The sequence below is a fragment of the Cupressus sempervirens genome, chromosome 8 (genome assembly GCF_028749045.1).
Source record: "Cupressus sempervirens isolate cs-2001-9-10 chromosome 8, ASM2874904v1, whole genome shotgun sequence".
Lineage (NCBI taxonomy): Eukaryota > Viridiplantae > Streptophyta > Pinopsida > Cupressales > Cupressaceae > Cupressus > Cupressus sempervirens.
This window is the reverse complement of record NC_143125.1, coordinates 431,461,204-431,479,324: the sequence shown is the minus strand read 5'-3', so window position 1 is coordinate 431,479,324 and position 18,121 is coordinate 431,461,204. Positions and strand designations below refer to the sequence as shown.

General features: G+C 34.0%; 1 pseudogene; it reads left to right on the top strand.

Moving 5' to 3' along the window:
• The first annotated feature begins 300 nt into the window (after positions 1–300).
• The window catches only part of LOC149543083 (EID1-like F-box protein 2 pseudogene), a 126,405-nt pseudogene continuing 108,584 nt past the window's right edge, over positions 301–18,121 (top strand).

Sequence of the window (18,121 nt, the reverse complement as noted above, 5' to 3'; positions counted from 1 at the left end):
TAGTCACAAACATGGATTAATGGCAAGAGTCCAAAAGCCTCGATTGTAAAATACATTCAAAACTTTTTAAATGAGGATCTAGAATTTACACCAGAGAGTGAAGTGTTAGAGTTTGAAGATAATAGACTTGAGTAGTTAGCAGAGGAGCTCATTCAGGTCTTTAACTATGATAACATAGATAAGAGTACTACCTCTCAAAAAGAGGAGATGATACAAAAAATTATCAAATTGGGAGGAGATGACTATACATATGAGGATCTCCAAAGGGATATCATAGAGATCCAGATGAAGGATAGTGTAATGAAGCAAGACAAACAGAGTGGGTTTAATTCAAAAGGCAAGCAGGAAATGGATAGGACAAACATGGGAGAGTCAACAGAAATAGAGAATAAAGAATTGGAGGAGGACAGTCTCGAAAACCAGATTTGCAAGGAATTGGAAATGGAAGAATTTGACATAATAGAGGAAGGTGTTGCACTAACAGAGCAAGAACTAGGTATTTTTCAGCAAGAGCTTGGTATACAAATGAATCAGCAAGGTATAACCTTTCCAAATTATGGAAAGCCTAAAGGAAAAAGGGGTAGGAGATCTCTGAAGGAACTACGTGAAATAGAAGGCCTAGCCAAAAAATAGAGGAAAATTGATGAGCTACTTAACATAGGGAAGGGGAAGTGCCTTCCTAAGGTAGTATGAGGATAGCAACGTGGAACACTAGGGGCCTTAATGCTCCTAGTAAAAAAAGGTTATTTAAATAATATTTAAAAAACTTTAATTCAGAAATAATTTTAATCCAAGAAACAAAATTCACTAAGGTAGAAGATGCTAAATTTGGTAAGATGCTGGGATTGTGGGATTATATCTTCATAGAGCCAATAGGTGCCTCAGGTGGCTTAGGAATTATTTGGAATTCTAGGAAAGTAACACTAACATATTTGGTAAATAATAATAATTGGTTGTGTGTCAGTATACAGAGTCTAAAATCAGATATGAAATTCATCCTTATCAATGTGTATGGTCCTAATAGTAATATAGGGAAAAAAAATTGTTTGGGATGAATTAAGTATGGTTATCTCAAAGCACAAAGATAGTTTGATTATATTAGGAGGTGATTTTAATTTGATTCTAAGTTTAGATGAGAAAGTAGGGGGTATTGAACACTTGTCACTCTCATCTATAGAATTCAAAATATGGATTCACAAACTTAGATTATTAGAAATTCCATCAAGTAATGGAATATTTACGTGGAATAATAAAAGAAAGGATAATGATTATATTGTGGAAAAGTTAGATAGATTCTTTATTGTAGGTAATATCTCTTCCTATAATAAGGATTTTCAATCCTCCATTATGCCCTTTGCAGGATCAGACCATTTTCCTATTTGTTTGGAGATTACAGAACCATCTAAACTGCCCAGAAATCCTTTTAAGTGTGAGAAGATATGGTTTCTAGATTCGAGATTTATGAAATTAGTGAAGACATGGACTCAAGAAAATTTTGTGGGGTCCAAAACATTCATTTTCATCTCCAATCTCAAATTACTGAAAGAAAATATTTTGAGATGGAATAGGGAACACTTCACTAATATTTTTAAAGAAAAATTGGAAACTAAAGAAAAACTGAAAAACCTAAATCAGGAAATTATAAAATATGGTATGAATTATGAGAAATACACTTTAGAAAAAGATCTCCTCATGAAACAAGAAGCTATTTTATCCAAAGAAGAAATCTTCTGGAGACAAAAATCTAGAGAGAAATGGTTGGATGAGGGAGATCATAATACAAAGTTTTTTCATAATTTGACTATGTTGGACCGATCTCTAAAGAAAATCACTAATATCTTGACTCCACAGGGCTTTCACACAGAAAACCCAATTGAAATAGTAGACACAATAGTTTCTCACTTTAAGAATCTACTTAATAATTATGAAGGGTCTAATAAGGAGGCACAATCCCAAATGCTCAAATTTATTCCAAAATTGGTCACTATGGAAGACAACAAATATCTAAATAAACAAATAACTTTGGAAGAGGTAAGTACTGTGGTCTTTAATATGAGTCCAGATAAATCTCTAGGCCCTAACAGGTTTCAAGCCTTCTTTTTTCAAAAATGTTGGGATATACTAGGGGAAGATTTATGGAGAGCAATTGAAGCATCTAGGAATGGTGGATCCTTGCTGGCTGAAATCAACTATTCTTTTTTCACACTTATCCCTAAGAAGGATTGCCCAGAACATCCTTGAGACTTCTACCCTATAGCCCTATGCAACTCTATATATATAATATTTTCAAAAGTTATAGCTAATAGACTCAAGGTCATCATGCCAAAATTGATTTCTAAAGAACAGATAGGCTTTGTTCCAGGAAGATCTATTTTGGATGGTATAATTATAATTTAGGAAGTCATCCACTCAGCTATCATAAATAAAGAAGCATGTATGTTTATGAAGTTAGACATCCAAAAGGCTTACGACATGGTCGATTGGCATTTTCTTCGTAAAGTCTTAGAAGCATTTGGTTTTTCTCATCAATGGGTAAATCTAATATTTAAATTTATTTCTACTCCAAAGATTTTGGTTCTCATAAATGGGATGCCTGAATTTTTTTTTGATATTTCTAGGGGTATTAGATAGGGAGACCCACTATCTCCCTTTCTCTTCATTCTAATGGCTGAAGCTTTTAGGAGAGTAGTCTCCTTCACTTATCAAGAAAGGAGGATCTCTGGTATTTTGGTTACTAGGAATCTTCCTAACATCACACATCAACAGTACGCAGATGACACCATTTTACTTGGCAAGAGCTCCGTCCAAGAGCCCATGGGTTTTAAAAGTATAATTCAGAAATATATGGATGCTTCAGGTCAGAAGGTTAATAAAGAAAAATCTGAAATTTTCTTCTTAAATACTGCTCTTGAAATGGAAAATAGGATATGTGGAATTCTAGGATACAAAAAGTGATTGTTCCCATGCAAATATTTGGGTATCTCCCTAGAGAAGAACTTGAGGTATAAAATTTTTTGGATGGACACGATCGATAAGGTGGATAAGCAAATTGGTAGCTAGAAGAATAAGTGGCTCTCTAAGGTAGGAAAGATTACCAAGATCTGAGCAGTCCCTTCAGCCACTCCAATTTTTCCCATGGCATGCCTTCCTCTCAATAATTGGATGTCCAAGAATTTTGAAACAAAACTTAGAAATTTCCTATGGAAGGATAAGGAAAATGACAAGAAACTTTCTCTTATTAAGTGGGACAATTTATGCAAACCCAAGGAATGTGGGGATTTAGGAATTAAGAAACTACAATGGCAAAACGAGGCTTTAGGAGGTAAACTTGTATGGAGGTTATACCAAGAAAATGAACATAAATGGGCCAAAATTTTATATTATAAATATCTAGATCCAAAAGACCTGGAATCGATGTTCAAGATGGAAAAATTACCTAAAGGGTTAGAGTGTTGGAATTTCATGTCAAAATGCAGAGAATCATTAGCAAATATCTAACTTGGGATGTGGCAATTACGAATAAAGCCTTGTTCTGGGAAGATTCTTGGGATGGGCAACCTCCTATTCATTCATCCTCTAACTTAGAGAACCTCATTTCTAAGTTGAAATCATTGTGGGGTAATAAGGTAAAAGATTATAAAGTTAAAGAGATGTCGGATGGGTAATTGCGATGGAGATGGCGCTCTATCGATGATTTAGAACTTGAACCAAATTCAATTGCAACCTTCAAAAAGATCATCTCAAATAGGAAAATGAAACAATCTGAAAGGTCAGATAAACTCATCTGGGCTAGATCAAAGGATGGTATCTACAGTGTAAAGCTTGGATACCAATCTATAATTCACTCGCAGTAGTGGAACTATGTGGACATCCCTTTAAAATTCTGCTGGGATCCAGCTTGCCTTCACAAGGTGGGTTTCTTTTTATGGATGGCCCTTTAGAACAGAGTGTTGACTGTGGATAGATTAGCTAGATTTGGTATCATGGGCCCCAACTGGTGTGTCATGTGTAAACAAAGCAATGAAGATGTAGACCATCTCTTCCTAAATTGCCCTTTTGCTCAAAATTGCTCGGAATGGATTAAATCCAGACTAAAGTGGTCAACCCCTTTTCAAAATTCCCTTAAGGGGCTCCTTAGTTCCTAGCTCACACATTTGGTTTATGGGGTATATAGAAAACTTTGGAATATTTTCCCATCCCTAGTGGTATGGGAACTATGGAAAGAAAGAAATCATCGTATTTTCCAAAACTAAGAGCAAAATTTCGATAGTTTTCTGGTAAAACTCAAAGTATCTATTATAGAAGTTATGAATGCTAATCTAAGGAAATATTTTCATGAAGAAGGCTCTTTCTCATTTTGGGATGGTATAATGAAGAAACAATGGTCCAATCTGATCAACCCTCCTCTGTATATGCAGCCAGCAATAAGGAGGTAAAGGCCAACTACAAATGGGCTCCTCCTCCCCCAGGATGGCATAAACTAAATTTTGATGGAGCTGCCAGAGGTAATCTCAGTATAGCTAGTATAGGTTGTATCATCAATGATGAGGATAGCTTGTGGATAGCAAATTTAGCCTCTCCTCTTCCTCCAGTTTCAAATAATGTAGCAAAATTTGAAGCACTGGAGAAAGGTCTACAACTCTGTCATAAATTAGGTCTTCCTAAAGTTGTCATTGAAGGTGACTCTCAAGTAGTCTTAAATGCCATTAGGAAAAAAAAGACTCCTAATTGGGCCTTGAATTCAAAACTCCAAGAAATGTTGCTATTATTGGGAAATTTTGAGGATGTCTTGATCATCCACATTTATCGAGAAGGTAATATGATAGTTGATGGACTTGCGAATAGGGGTGCTGATGGAGAATCGCTATTGATATACAACTTAGAGTCTCCTCCTCCCTTGTAGTTCCTAGAGGGTTTTTTCATTCAGATTCACTCATATATTTTATTATAAATATATATATTCATATATAAATGCATATTTACATAAGTATGCAGACTCATAAATATGAATATATATATATATATATATATATATAGATATAGATATAGATTTTCTTAGATTTTACTAGAATTTATATTTATAAATATTTAAATATTAATATTTTACAATAAAGTAAGAAAGAAAAAGATAGAAAGGAGAATAATTTAAGATATATTTGAATATTTCATTTTTTAATCCTTATTATTAGTATTTAATAAAACCTATTATTATTAAAAATATTAATAATATGTAGCTGTATTGCTATTACTTATATACCTAAGATATACTTCCCATTTAAAGTCTCCTAGTTTAGAGTCCTTATTGCAGCTACGGAGGAGTAACCCTGAAATCTTTCATAATTGTCCCCCTTTAGGAATGGTGGTCTGATTTAGTATAAAACATTATACCCAATGAGTATCACATTAGGCATATCTAATTTGGTAAGATATAGAGATTATCTACTAAATCGATCCTTAACCTAACCAAACTCCTATTTGGCTTTGCTATGTCATGCTTTCCAACTATCATCCAAACTAAGATCTTGGTAATCATTATGAATTTAGGTCTAGGAAGTTATCATAATTAGTTATGATTATGAGTTTAGGCTGGAGGGAGTTTGGAATTTGCCACTTGGCTTATGAAGTAAAGATTCTACAACATGTGATCAGATATTCAATGTCAAGTGTGAGCAGCTGAGGTCATTGCCAATATAAAGTTTTTATTCTCAGTTAAGGGTCACATAGGATAGGCCGAATAATGATGGATTTCCTTTTTTAAATGGAAATAAAGTTCTGATTGGGATAACTGATTGAGAGTGATAAATTTTTATCACTTCTTTGTGACTGCTCGTTGTTACGATGGAAACCAATGTCAATGTCTACCATGTGACAAAGAAAAAAATGATGGCCTTCCTCGAGAAGGTAAAACCAGAAAGATGGAGTCATCTCTTAAGAAATGCAGACAATATGACGCATTTTGCTGTGAGTAGGGTGATAAGGGAAGACACTTTTGACTATAGGGCAACCTGGAGAACCAACAGCTCTATAATTGGATCATTCATTGGGGTGATAGTAAGGGTGAAGATTGATAGAGAAGAGATTGTTGGGATTTGTTTAGATATTTTCAATCCTATCTGGAGGTGAGGGTTAGAGAAGGTTGTTCTCAGTATTGATGACAAGGGCAGAATCCCTCACCGTGAGAAATACATGAGCCTTCCCCTGGGTGTAGCGTTAAAGACTACCCCTAGACGGCAGTGTCTAATGGTGAGGGACAATTTGGAATTTTTTAGGGCATGGCCATGAATGGAAGTGATTGTGAATTTCATTTTGGGTTGGCATGGGATTAGGACAGAAGAGAATCTGGAATGGGTGGTCAAATATGTCAATAAGTTTAAATCCTATGTGAGCCTAGGAGTAGTTTTCAATGACCTCAATGCCTTGGAATTATGCATCCTTAATGCGGAAAAATTGAGCAGACTTAGGGTCGATTATGTACTCCCCCCCAATATGTTCATGAATGACCCAGACTCTATTCCAGAGGTGATTATGGTCTCATGGAAATAGTAGAATCTGTTTACAATTTTTGGTTTCCAGCGTTTAGACTGTTGTTTTGCTCCTAGATATTAAGGGCTTATATAGTAGGCCTTCAAGTTTTCTTAGGGTTCTTATTTCTGTATAATATAGGGTGATATGTCTATCTCTGTTATGGCAACAAATAGTATTGAAATGTAAATCTTTGACAATATAGTATTGAACTGAAAATATATGATAATAGAAATAGATTTCCAAATGGTTTGGTGTATTGAAGAACCAAAACTTTAGCCCTGCTTAATTAGATAATTTAAGGAAGAAATTTAAGAATTATAGTGGCTGGTCACTACAATATCCATTTAAGGAATGCTCTGTTAGTGGTAGTTTCATAACAGAGAGGGGATGTTAATTAACATAGGAATTTGATCTTTATTTGTATACTCAGGAACCTAGATGATGTGCCCCAGAATTTCTTCAGAGGGTCATTGTTTGCAATCTCTGTTTGCTCCAAGGAGTCAAGACTGGTTTTCTTTCATTATTTGATTCATGGGTGTCAGGTCGATATACAATGTTGTAGATTTACTATTATCTACTTTGACTAGATTTCATTAGATGGGAAGTTTTGTTAATTCTTAATTAGGTTTGAAGATTTGTCAGGACCATTATGAAATCTGAGTATATGGTTCATTTTAATATTCATTGTCATTTGATGTTTTTATATTTAGATGTAAACATTGTGAATACCTAGGCATCCTTCTTGGTCTTTTAAACTATCTCAGATCTATTGATAATCCCAAGTTTACAGAACAAGGGATTTGTAGTTGGATCTCCCTCAACGACATGATATTGTTTTCAAGATAGTAGTGATTAATCCAATGTTTAGAAATTTTACTCATTCCATTTTATGTAAACCTAATCACGACTGTTCTGATAGATCTAAGGGGTTGGATTTTTTAGGAATAGTTCTCAGTCAGGATGTATATAAGGTAGAAGTTGATTATGTGAAGACTAAAGGATAGATATTAAAAGATCAAACCATGAGTTATAAGGGATTTAAGAGTATTTTTTATGTCTAAATTTGTTGTTCATAGAACACTCATGTTAGATCAATATCTCCAATTTAGTTTAAACTAAGGATCAATAATTAATCAGCCAAATTAATGGTCTATAATTAGATTTGATAAATAGACTGCTTATTAATAATTCTAGGTTTTATAAGGTCAATAATATTTATGTCTCTATTGAAAGTATTTTCATCTTCATACTAACTATCCTTGTGTCTTGAAGAAAGAATTTTTTTAAATAGGTATCTGACATTGGATCTTTCCAATTGTAGATAGAAGAAAATTACTCTAAGAAAAATTTCCTTGGAATGCTCAGGTGTTTTTTTATGTAATTTTTTGTAAATTCATGTAACTTTGAGATCTGGGGTATGCCCCTATGGAAATGTAATAATATAAGACATAAGTCCTGGGCAAGACTAGAGGTTTTCTTCTTTGTTCTTTCCTACCAATGCCTGTTTGAATGGAGTAACACATTGTAACTTTTATTTTATCTTTATTTTAATATAAGATCTAAGGCCTTGGTCGTTTATCAATCAAAAAAAAAAAAAAAAAAAAAATTAAAAAAAAAATACATATTACTATTCTATACTTGATTATATACACATTTAGAAAAAAAAATTCAATTTTCAAATATTTTGATGTAGGTTATGCTCAACACATGAATACGTACCAAAATTTTAGGATGTAGTCTATTCAATAATTCATTAACAAAGAAACACTCATCACAAAATTACAAAAAAATCACAACTTCTAGATATGAATCTTAACTATCATCCTACCAAAGGGATATGCAAAATACTAACTATAACTATCTCTTTTTTGATGCACACGAAAATAGCTATGTTGTATTTTTTGAAAAAATCAAGAACTATTTTTTATGCGCATAGTGTTTGACCCACCTAATATTATCCATTTTATAAAAACTCTAGTAATTTAGAAAGTAGATTTAGATTACTATAGTTTATTTGTTTTATGCATCTTGTCATATTTAGTGGATGACCCTCAAATGTCTTGACCAAGTTCAAGTTCACTTAATTTCAAACAAAAGGTGTCCACTTATACCGCTTTTTGTACACCATCTTGGTGAACTCACCCTAGGAACATATGTTATCATTTAATGGGTCAAAATGGGTCATAGGGTACCATATGACCCCTTTTGACCCATTCAAATACATAATGTATGTCTCTAGGGGTCCTAGGACCCCCAAGAATATGTTACCATATAATGGGTTAAAATAGGTTAAAGGGTACTTCATGACCCCTTTTGATTCATTCAAACACAGGAAATATCTTCTTAGGGTTCCTAGGAACACATGTTATCATTTAATACATCAAAAGGGATCACAAGGAAACCTATGACCCCTTTTAACCTATTAAAAACACATGATATATGTCCCTAGGGGTCTTAGGACCCCTAGAAAAATATGTTGTCATATAATGGGTCAAGAGGGGTCAAAGCATACCATATGACCCCTTTGGATCCATTCAAAAATATAATGTACATCCCTAGGGGTAATATATGTTGTCATACAATAGGTCAAAAGGGATCCTAGGGTACTCCATGACCCTTTTCAACTCATTTAAACACATGATATATGTTCCTAGCTAGGACCCCTAGGAAGATATGTTGTCATGTAATGGGTCAAGAGGGGTCAAAGCATACCATATGAACCCTTTGGATCCATTCAAAAATATGATGTATGTCCCTAGGGGTAATATATGTTGTCATACAATGGGTCGAAAGGGGTCCTAGGGTATTCTACAACACTTTTTGACTCATTTAAACACATGATATATGTTCATAAGGGTCTTAGGACCCCTAGGAGCATATGTTCTCATTTGATGGGTCAAAGGGGTCATAGGGCACCCTATGACTCGATTCAACCCATTCAAACACATGATGTATGTCTATATGGGTCCTAAGAGCTCTAGGAATATATGTTGTCATATAATTGATCAAAATGGGTTATAGGGTACTCTTTGACCCCTTTCAACTCATTCAAATGCATGATATATGTTCCAAGGGGTCATAAGACCCTTAGGAACATACCTTCTCATTTAATGAGCCAAAATTGGTAATAGGGAACCTTATGACCCCATTCAACCCATTCAAACACATGATGTATGTCCCTAGGGGTCCTAGGATTCCTAAGAACATATGTTATCATATAATAAGTTGAGAGGGGTCATAATGTACCCTATGATCCCTTTTTGATCCATTCAAAGACATCACGTATGTACTTAGTGGTCCTAGTAACCCTAGGAGCATATGTTGTCATATAATGGGTCAAAAGGTTTCCTAGAATACTCTATGACCCCTTTCAACTCATTTGAACACATGATATGTGTTTCTAGGAGCCCTAGGAACATATGTTCTCATTTAATGGTTCAAAAGGGGTCCTATAGTACTCTATGACCCCTTTTGAGTTATATGAACAATTATAATATGTTCCTAGGGGTCCTAGGACCCCTAGAGTTATATGTTATCATGAAATGTGTCAAAAGGGGTCACAGGTTATCATATGATCCATTTCAACCCATTGGAACAAATAAAAGAGGTCCTTGGGAGGGACATATGTTGTCATGAAATGTGTTGAAAGGGGTCATGGGTTATCCTATCACCCCTTTTGACTGATATAAACAATTATAATATGTCCCTAGGGGTCTTAGGGTCCTAGGTTATCATGAAATGTGTCAAACAAGGTTGCAGGTTATCCTATGACACCCTTTTGACCCATTGAAACAAATAAAATAGGTCCCTAGGGGTGCATATGTTATCATGAAATGTGTTGAAAATGGTCATAGGTTATTATATGACCCCTTTCAGCCCATATGAACAATTACAATATGTCCCTAGTAATTCTAAGACATATGCTGTAATGAAATGTGTTGAAAGGGATCATAGGTTATCCTATCACCCCTTCTAATACATTTGAACAAATGAAATAGGTCCCTAGTGCTCCCAAGACCCATAGGGACATATGTTGTCATGAAATGTGTTGACCCATATAAACAATTACAATATATCCTTAGGAGTCCTAGGACCCTTAAGGATATATGTTGTCATTAAAAAAGTCAAAAGGGGTCATAAGTTATCCTATGACCACTTTCAACCCATTTGACATATGTTGTCATGAATTGTGTTGAAAGAGATTATTGGTTATATTATGTCTTGTTTCAACCCATTCTAAAAAATGAATTGGGTCCCTAGAGGTCCTAGGACCTCTAGCAACATATGTTATCATGAAATGTGTCAAAAGTGATACTAGGTTATCTTATGACCCCTTTTAGTCCATTTAAACAAATTTAATAGGTCCTTAGGGGACCTAGGACCTCTAGGGACATATGCTAGAATGAAATGCATCAAAAGGGGTCATAGGCTATCCTATAACCCCTTTTGACCCATGTGAACAAATAAAATAGGTCCCTAGGGGTCTTAGGACCCCTAATGACATATGTCGTCATGAAATGTATTGGAACCAGTCATATGTTATTCTATGACCCCTTTCGACCCATTCAAACAAATAAAATAGGTTTGTAGTAGTCCCAAGACCTCAAAAGACATATGTTGTCATAAAATATGTCAAAAAGGGTCATAGGGTACTCTAGGACCCTTTTTGACTCATTCAAATACATGTTATATGTTCCTAGTGGTCCTAGGACCCTTAGGAACATATGTTATCATTTAATGGGTCAAAAGGGGTCATAAGTTACCATATGACCCCTTTCAACCCATTTAAACTCATGATTTATGTCCCTACGGATCCTAGGACCCCTAGGAACATATGTTGTCATATAATGTATTGAAAGGGGTTATGGGGTACTCTATGACACCTTTTGACTCATTTGAACACATGATATATTTTCCTATGGGTTTTAGGACCTCTATGAACATATGTTATCATTTAATGGCTCGGAAGGAGTCATAGGGAATCCTATGGCTTTTTTTGACCCATTCAAACACATGATGTATGTCCCTATGGGATGTAAGACCCCTAGAGACATACAAAATGTGTTGTACTGTGTCAAATGGGGTCGTAGGATACTTTATGACCCCTTTTAACCCATTACATGACAACATATGTTCCTAGGGGTCCTAAGACCCCAGGGACATGCATGCTATGTTTGAATTGGTAAAAAGGGATCATAGGGAATTCCATGACACATCTCGACCCATTACATGAAAAAATATGTTCATAAGGTTTCTACGAACCCTAGGGACATACATGTGTTCTAATGGAACGAAGGGGTTAAATGATATCTTATGACCACTTTCAACCCATTACATGACAAAATATGTTCGTGTGGGTCCTAAGACCTCTAGTGACAAACATGTTGTGTTGCAATGGGTTGAAAGGGCTCATAGGATAACCTATGACCCATTTCAGTTAAATTAATGACAACTTATGTTTCTAGGGGTCCTAGGTTCCCTAGGGGCATACATGTTATGTTCCAATAGGTAGGAAGGGGTCATAGGGTATCTTATGACCCCTTTGGACCCGTTACATGAAAACATATGTTCCTAGGTCCACTAGCGACATACCTCTTATATTCCAATGGGTAGAAAGGGGTCTTAGGGAATCCTATTACTCCTTTTGACACATTACACAAGAACATATGTTCCTAGGGGTTGTAGGACGCTTATCATCATGTATTTTGTGTTCCAATGGGCTGAATTTTGACCCATTACATGACAACATATGCTCCTAGGGGTCTTAAGGCCTTTGGGCCATACATGTTGTGTTCTAGTGGGTCAAAAGGGGTAATCTAATACCCTATGACCACTTTCAGCCCATTATATGACAATATATGTTCCTATGAGTTGTATCATTCTTAAAAATGTATGTTGTCATGTAATGGGTTGAAATGGTCATAGGATACTCTATGACCCCTTTTAACTAATTGGAACACAACATATGTGCCTATAAGGATCTTGAGACCCCTAGGAACATATGTTATCATGTAATAAGTCAAAAGGGTCACAGGATACTCTATAACCCTTTTTTACCAATTAAAACACAAGATGTATGTTCTTAGGAATCTTATGACCCTTAGGAAGACATGTTGTCATGTAATGGGTCAAAAGAGGTCATAGGGTATCCCATGACCCATTTGGACTCATTGAAACACATCTAGGTCCCTAGGGGTACCCCTAGGAATATACATCATTATATAGTTTATTTACTTAGGTTACCAATAAATATAATATATATAATAATAATATATATGATATATAATTAGGGTATCCCATGATCCATTTGGACTCATTGGAACACATGTATGTCCCTAGCGGAACCCCTAGGAACATACATCATCATATAGTTTATTAACTTAGGTTACTAATATATATATATATATATAACATATAATTATATAATAATATATAACAAGTAATAATTTTATAGTAAATTATTATTATTATTTAATACTATATAATAAATTTTAGTAATTATATATATTAATTTCCCTCCCCTCCCGTAACTATGCTATAACTATATTATACTAAGACTTGATATAACTTAAAAATTGGTTCCCCCTTTGAGTTGGTCTCCACTCCCTTTACATTTAAATTTGAGACCATGATTTGGGCACATAGATCAGGTAGCCATTATGAAATTGGGTACCCACTATGAAATCAGATACTGGTTCTCAAATTGGGTACTTGATAAGGCAAGGTATTACATTTTTAGTTTGGTATTAGCTGTAGGGCCCATTTGTCGTTGTAACAAAAGCCATGACTGTTAGTGAACATGGAACACCACATAATTAACCACCTGTGGGTAGGGGAGCGCATCACATCACCCAACAATCTCCCCCTCGATGCGCATACCAGGTACTTACATGGGTCGGGAAGGCACCGAGGAGATTTGAACCCATGACCAGGCCAAAACCAGGCTCTAATACCAATTGTAGGGCCCATTTGTCGTTGCACCAAAAGCCATGACTGTTAGTGAACATGGAACACCACATAATTAACCACCTGTGGGTAGGGGAGCACGTCGCATCACCCAACATTAGGATGAGTGGAAAAAAAGTCAAAGAAAATTTTGAAATGTTTTTAAATGTTTCAAAACTATGTATTTTTCACATTGCTACTTTTTGACACATCATGATCCTGCACATACCCATGTATATATATATATATATATATATATATATATATATATATATATATATATATATATATATATATATATCTATATATATACATATCTATATATATATACACATATATATGTATATATATACACATACATACACACCCACATAGATACATACATACATGCATATGTGTGTGTGTGTGTGTGGGTCATTTCCATTCAAATTATGTATGTTCTTTGGTAATTTATTTCAATGTAAAAGTTTTATAGTTTACCCTAAAGAAAACTTGATTTCGACTACAATCATTAATAACTTTCCAATTTCATCAATGGATCAAAGTCATTCTAGTATTTTTTCAAATATTTTAATAAAAAATATTTGAAATATCTAAATTCAATACTAATTAAAATTTTAATAATTTAAATGTAATATTCTAATCATATATATCTGTGTGTTTTAATTTATATAGAAATAACTAAGTAGACATGTAATTATTATTAAATCTTATATTTTCTATGATTATAATTTATTTAAAAATAAATACAATAATTATATTAAAATATATATTATTATTTATAATCATAAAATATTATATTAAATGTAATAATATATAAAATATATAATAATACATTTTAAAAATTAATATATAATATTTTTGAAATAGTATAACTAAAAAGTATACTAAATAATAAGTATACATTTTTTTGAAAAAACTTATATATAAATTACAACAAATTTTTTTTAATTTTAAATGTTTTATATTCATAAATAAGAACCACTATAAAAATATATATATTCTTAAACCCTCAGAAGAAATTAAGAGAATGTTTTTCCTTTCACTGATAAAGGTTTAAATTCACTATTGAGAAAGTGGAAAATCTATGAGAGGTGCAGAGTTATTATACACTTTTATGTTGTATAAAAGTGTTCTATAAATAAAATGTACTATCTCTTCATCACCTTTAAAATAATCAAATAGAATGAATTCAACAATGTTCAATATTTTTTTAATATAGTTTATAATCAATGGAATGTAGAGATATAAGAATTGTAAATACACTATGTTAATTTGGTTTTCCATTTTAACTCTATATCTATGATAAGATTTTGATAATTATAGCACATAGGTAATTGTTGTAGACATGAACAATGACATAAGTGAAAGAAAGGAAATTATAAATAATAAATTTTTGATATATATAGAAATTAATAACAAAAATGAAAAAGAGAAATTTATGGACCATTTGTTTTGATATATTAAAATAATTGAAAAAAATAAAAGAAACTAATTTATGAATCATTTTATTTTGATATAGCAAAGTTTGACATTCAATACAATTATTATCTAAGTTAGAAATTAGAGATAACAAGAAAATAATCATTAATCTATATAATACGTTTAACCAAAATTAAATTAAAGTTATACCTTGATGCAGCACAAGGCATGAGTATTCCCAAAGTAGATGTCCTAGCCCGCAACAAATAACCACGTAGTGGAAACACAAGAAGAAGAAGCAATAACACAAGATCTAATACCAAATCACAACTCTTTATTTATAAAATAATTGTTACATGCAATGTACTAGGCTATAAGGCCTTCTCAGTTATGGCCAAATATAATAGCAATTACAATAAAAGTTTTGCAAGATCCCTCAAGATCCAATACAAACCCTAGCTAGTCCAGACTCACACTCTAGTAGAAACCTCCAAGGAAGATCTCAACTTGTGCTTGCAAGCCCACCAAGAAATCTCCTTGTTTTTTAAGCCACAAATGATAGCTCTGCTCCAACTTCATTCAAGATCCAAGTGTAAACTACCTCACATTTGGTGCTCTATCCACACATTCACAACTCCATCACAATCCTATTGTAAACTACCTCACATTCAGTGCTTTGTTCATAGATTTAGGAAAACTCACTCTTTGGCTACTCCTCTTCTCCATAATGGATGAATAATGACTAAAGACTTCCCCACAACCCCTACTTATACCAATCTAAGCCACAAGTCAGTCCATAACACAAATTAAATACAAATACATAAATTAAATGCCACAAGTCAGCCTGCAACAACAATTAAATGCCCAAAATTGATGTCTGAGTAAAATTATGATATATTCTAGCTCTGAATGAATTAGAACTCACACTTTGAACCATAGTTAGCACACTAGGCCCTCTTCAATTGTTGAGATTTGCATCCCCTAATTCATTATGAAATATTAGTTACATGGCCTACAATAGGAACCAAAATATTCTCAAACTTCAACTCAATCAACCCAATCTCTATGCAATCATGAGGAAATATTCTCCAATGTGTCTACAACACATTAATAACCATGAAAATCATAAACCCACCAAAATCCAAGCTTGATGCTCCTACATCAGACTCCCTAGGTAAATAGAAAAGTGTGTCCCACACTTTGATGCAAAAAGAAAGAGCAACAACCCTTTTCATTTTCACCAAAGGCTTCCACCCCAATAGGGACAAGAACAAAAATTTGCACTTCATCCATATCTACATCACTCTATCAAAAATTGGAATCTCAACCATCCAATCATCATGCTCAATTCTAGGAACAAACTAAACATAATGCTTCATCAACAAATCCTTGTCCACATAAACAACAACAAACTCTACATCAATAGCAACATGTAGATCTCCATCAACACATGCAAAACTCACAACATGAGAAATCTCATTGCTCACAACAAGATGCTCTGCAACATACAACTCATCACCAATAGCAATCAGATCATCCATTACTAAGTGCTCTACAATTTCCATGTTAGATCTAACCAATTGATCATGAAAACCAACCTCTATCCTACTATCAACAATGTTAGGAATATCTTTGGTAACAACCTCTAGTTGCTCTGCAAGTTTTATATCAGACTCCTCAATCTAATCAACAAAACCAACCACTTCCACCTTGACCTTGGTATGCCATCTTCTTTCATGAACAACTCTCTTAACTAGTTAAAAAACTCTCTTTTGGATCAGTAGACTCTAGCACCACAAATATCTTCAAAATTCCTTCCTAACCCCATCCTTAACTCGATCCATCAACCTAGCTTCAAACTAAGCAAATATCTCAGAAAACCTCCCCTCCACTACATTACGGACATTCACAATCATCTCAGGATCTAATCCTCTCAAAGCCATCTTCCAAAATTTTTGTAAACCCTCTACAAAAAAATATTTCTCATGCTCCTTTTGACAACCTTGAATTGTTTGCAAGTCAGATCTCAACTTGCCACCTCACATGAACAATCAAGAACCACATCACAAGTCTAGAACCACAGATCTGCAATACACAAACTCTCTACTATCATGCCTCAACAATATTAGTCTTCCATCTTTGTATCCATCGATCCATCTATAAGCCCTTCGCAATTGCAAATTAGAACCATGATTTGCTACCTTGCAATCAAGAGATCTGGGACTCCAGAAAGAAAAGTCACCACTAGATCAAGACCAACTCAAATCTACTTCTCCAACCCCAGTCCTAGTGAAAACTACCTCGAATTCACAAATTTGTCTACACACTTAGGAAAAATCTTCACTTTGATATCACCTAACATAGAACAAGGTAGGAGTATCCTCAAAGAAGATGTCCCAGCCCCCAGCAAATAACCATGTAATGGAAACACAATAGTAAGAAGCAATAACATAAGATCTGATACCAAATCACAACTCTTTTTTTATAAAATAACTATTACATGAAATGTTTCAAGCTGTAAGGTCTTCCTAATTATGGCCAAATACAATAGCAATTACAATAATAGCTTTGCAAGATCCAATCCAAACCCTAGCTAGTCTAGATTAACACTCTAGTAGAAACCTCCAAGGAAGATCTCAACTTGTGCTCGCAAGCCCACCAAGAAATCTCCTTGTTTTTCAAGCTACAACTACTAGCTCTGCTCCAACTTCATCCAAGATCCAAGTGTAAACTACCTCACATTTGGTGTTGTGTCCACACATTCACAACTCCATCACAATCCTATTGTAAATTGCCTCACATTCGGTGCTTTGTTTACAGACTAAGGAAAACTCACTCTTCAGCTACTCCTCTTCTCCATGATGAATGAATAATGACTAAAGACTTCCCCATAATCCCTACTTATACCAATATAAGCCACAACTTGGCCTAGACCACAAATTAAATACAAATACATAAATTAAATGCCACAAGTCAGCTTGCAACAACAATTAAATGCAAAAAATCGATGTCTGAGTAAAATCACAATATCTCCTAGCTCCAAAAGTATTAGAACTCACAATTCAAATTGTAGTTAGTACTCTAGGCACTCTTCAATTCTTGAAATTTACAGCCTCTAACTCATTGTGAAAAATTACTTAAATAGCCTACGATAGGCACCAAAATAATATATCTCTAGAAGCAAGGTAAAACAACTCAAACTTCAACTCAATCCATCCAATATCTATGC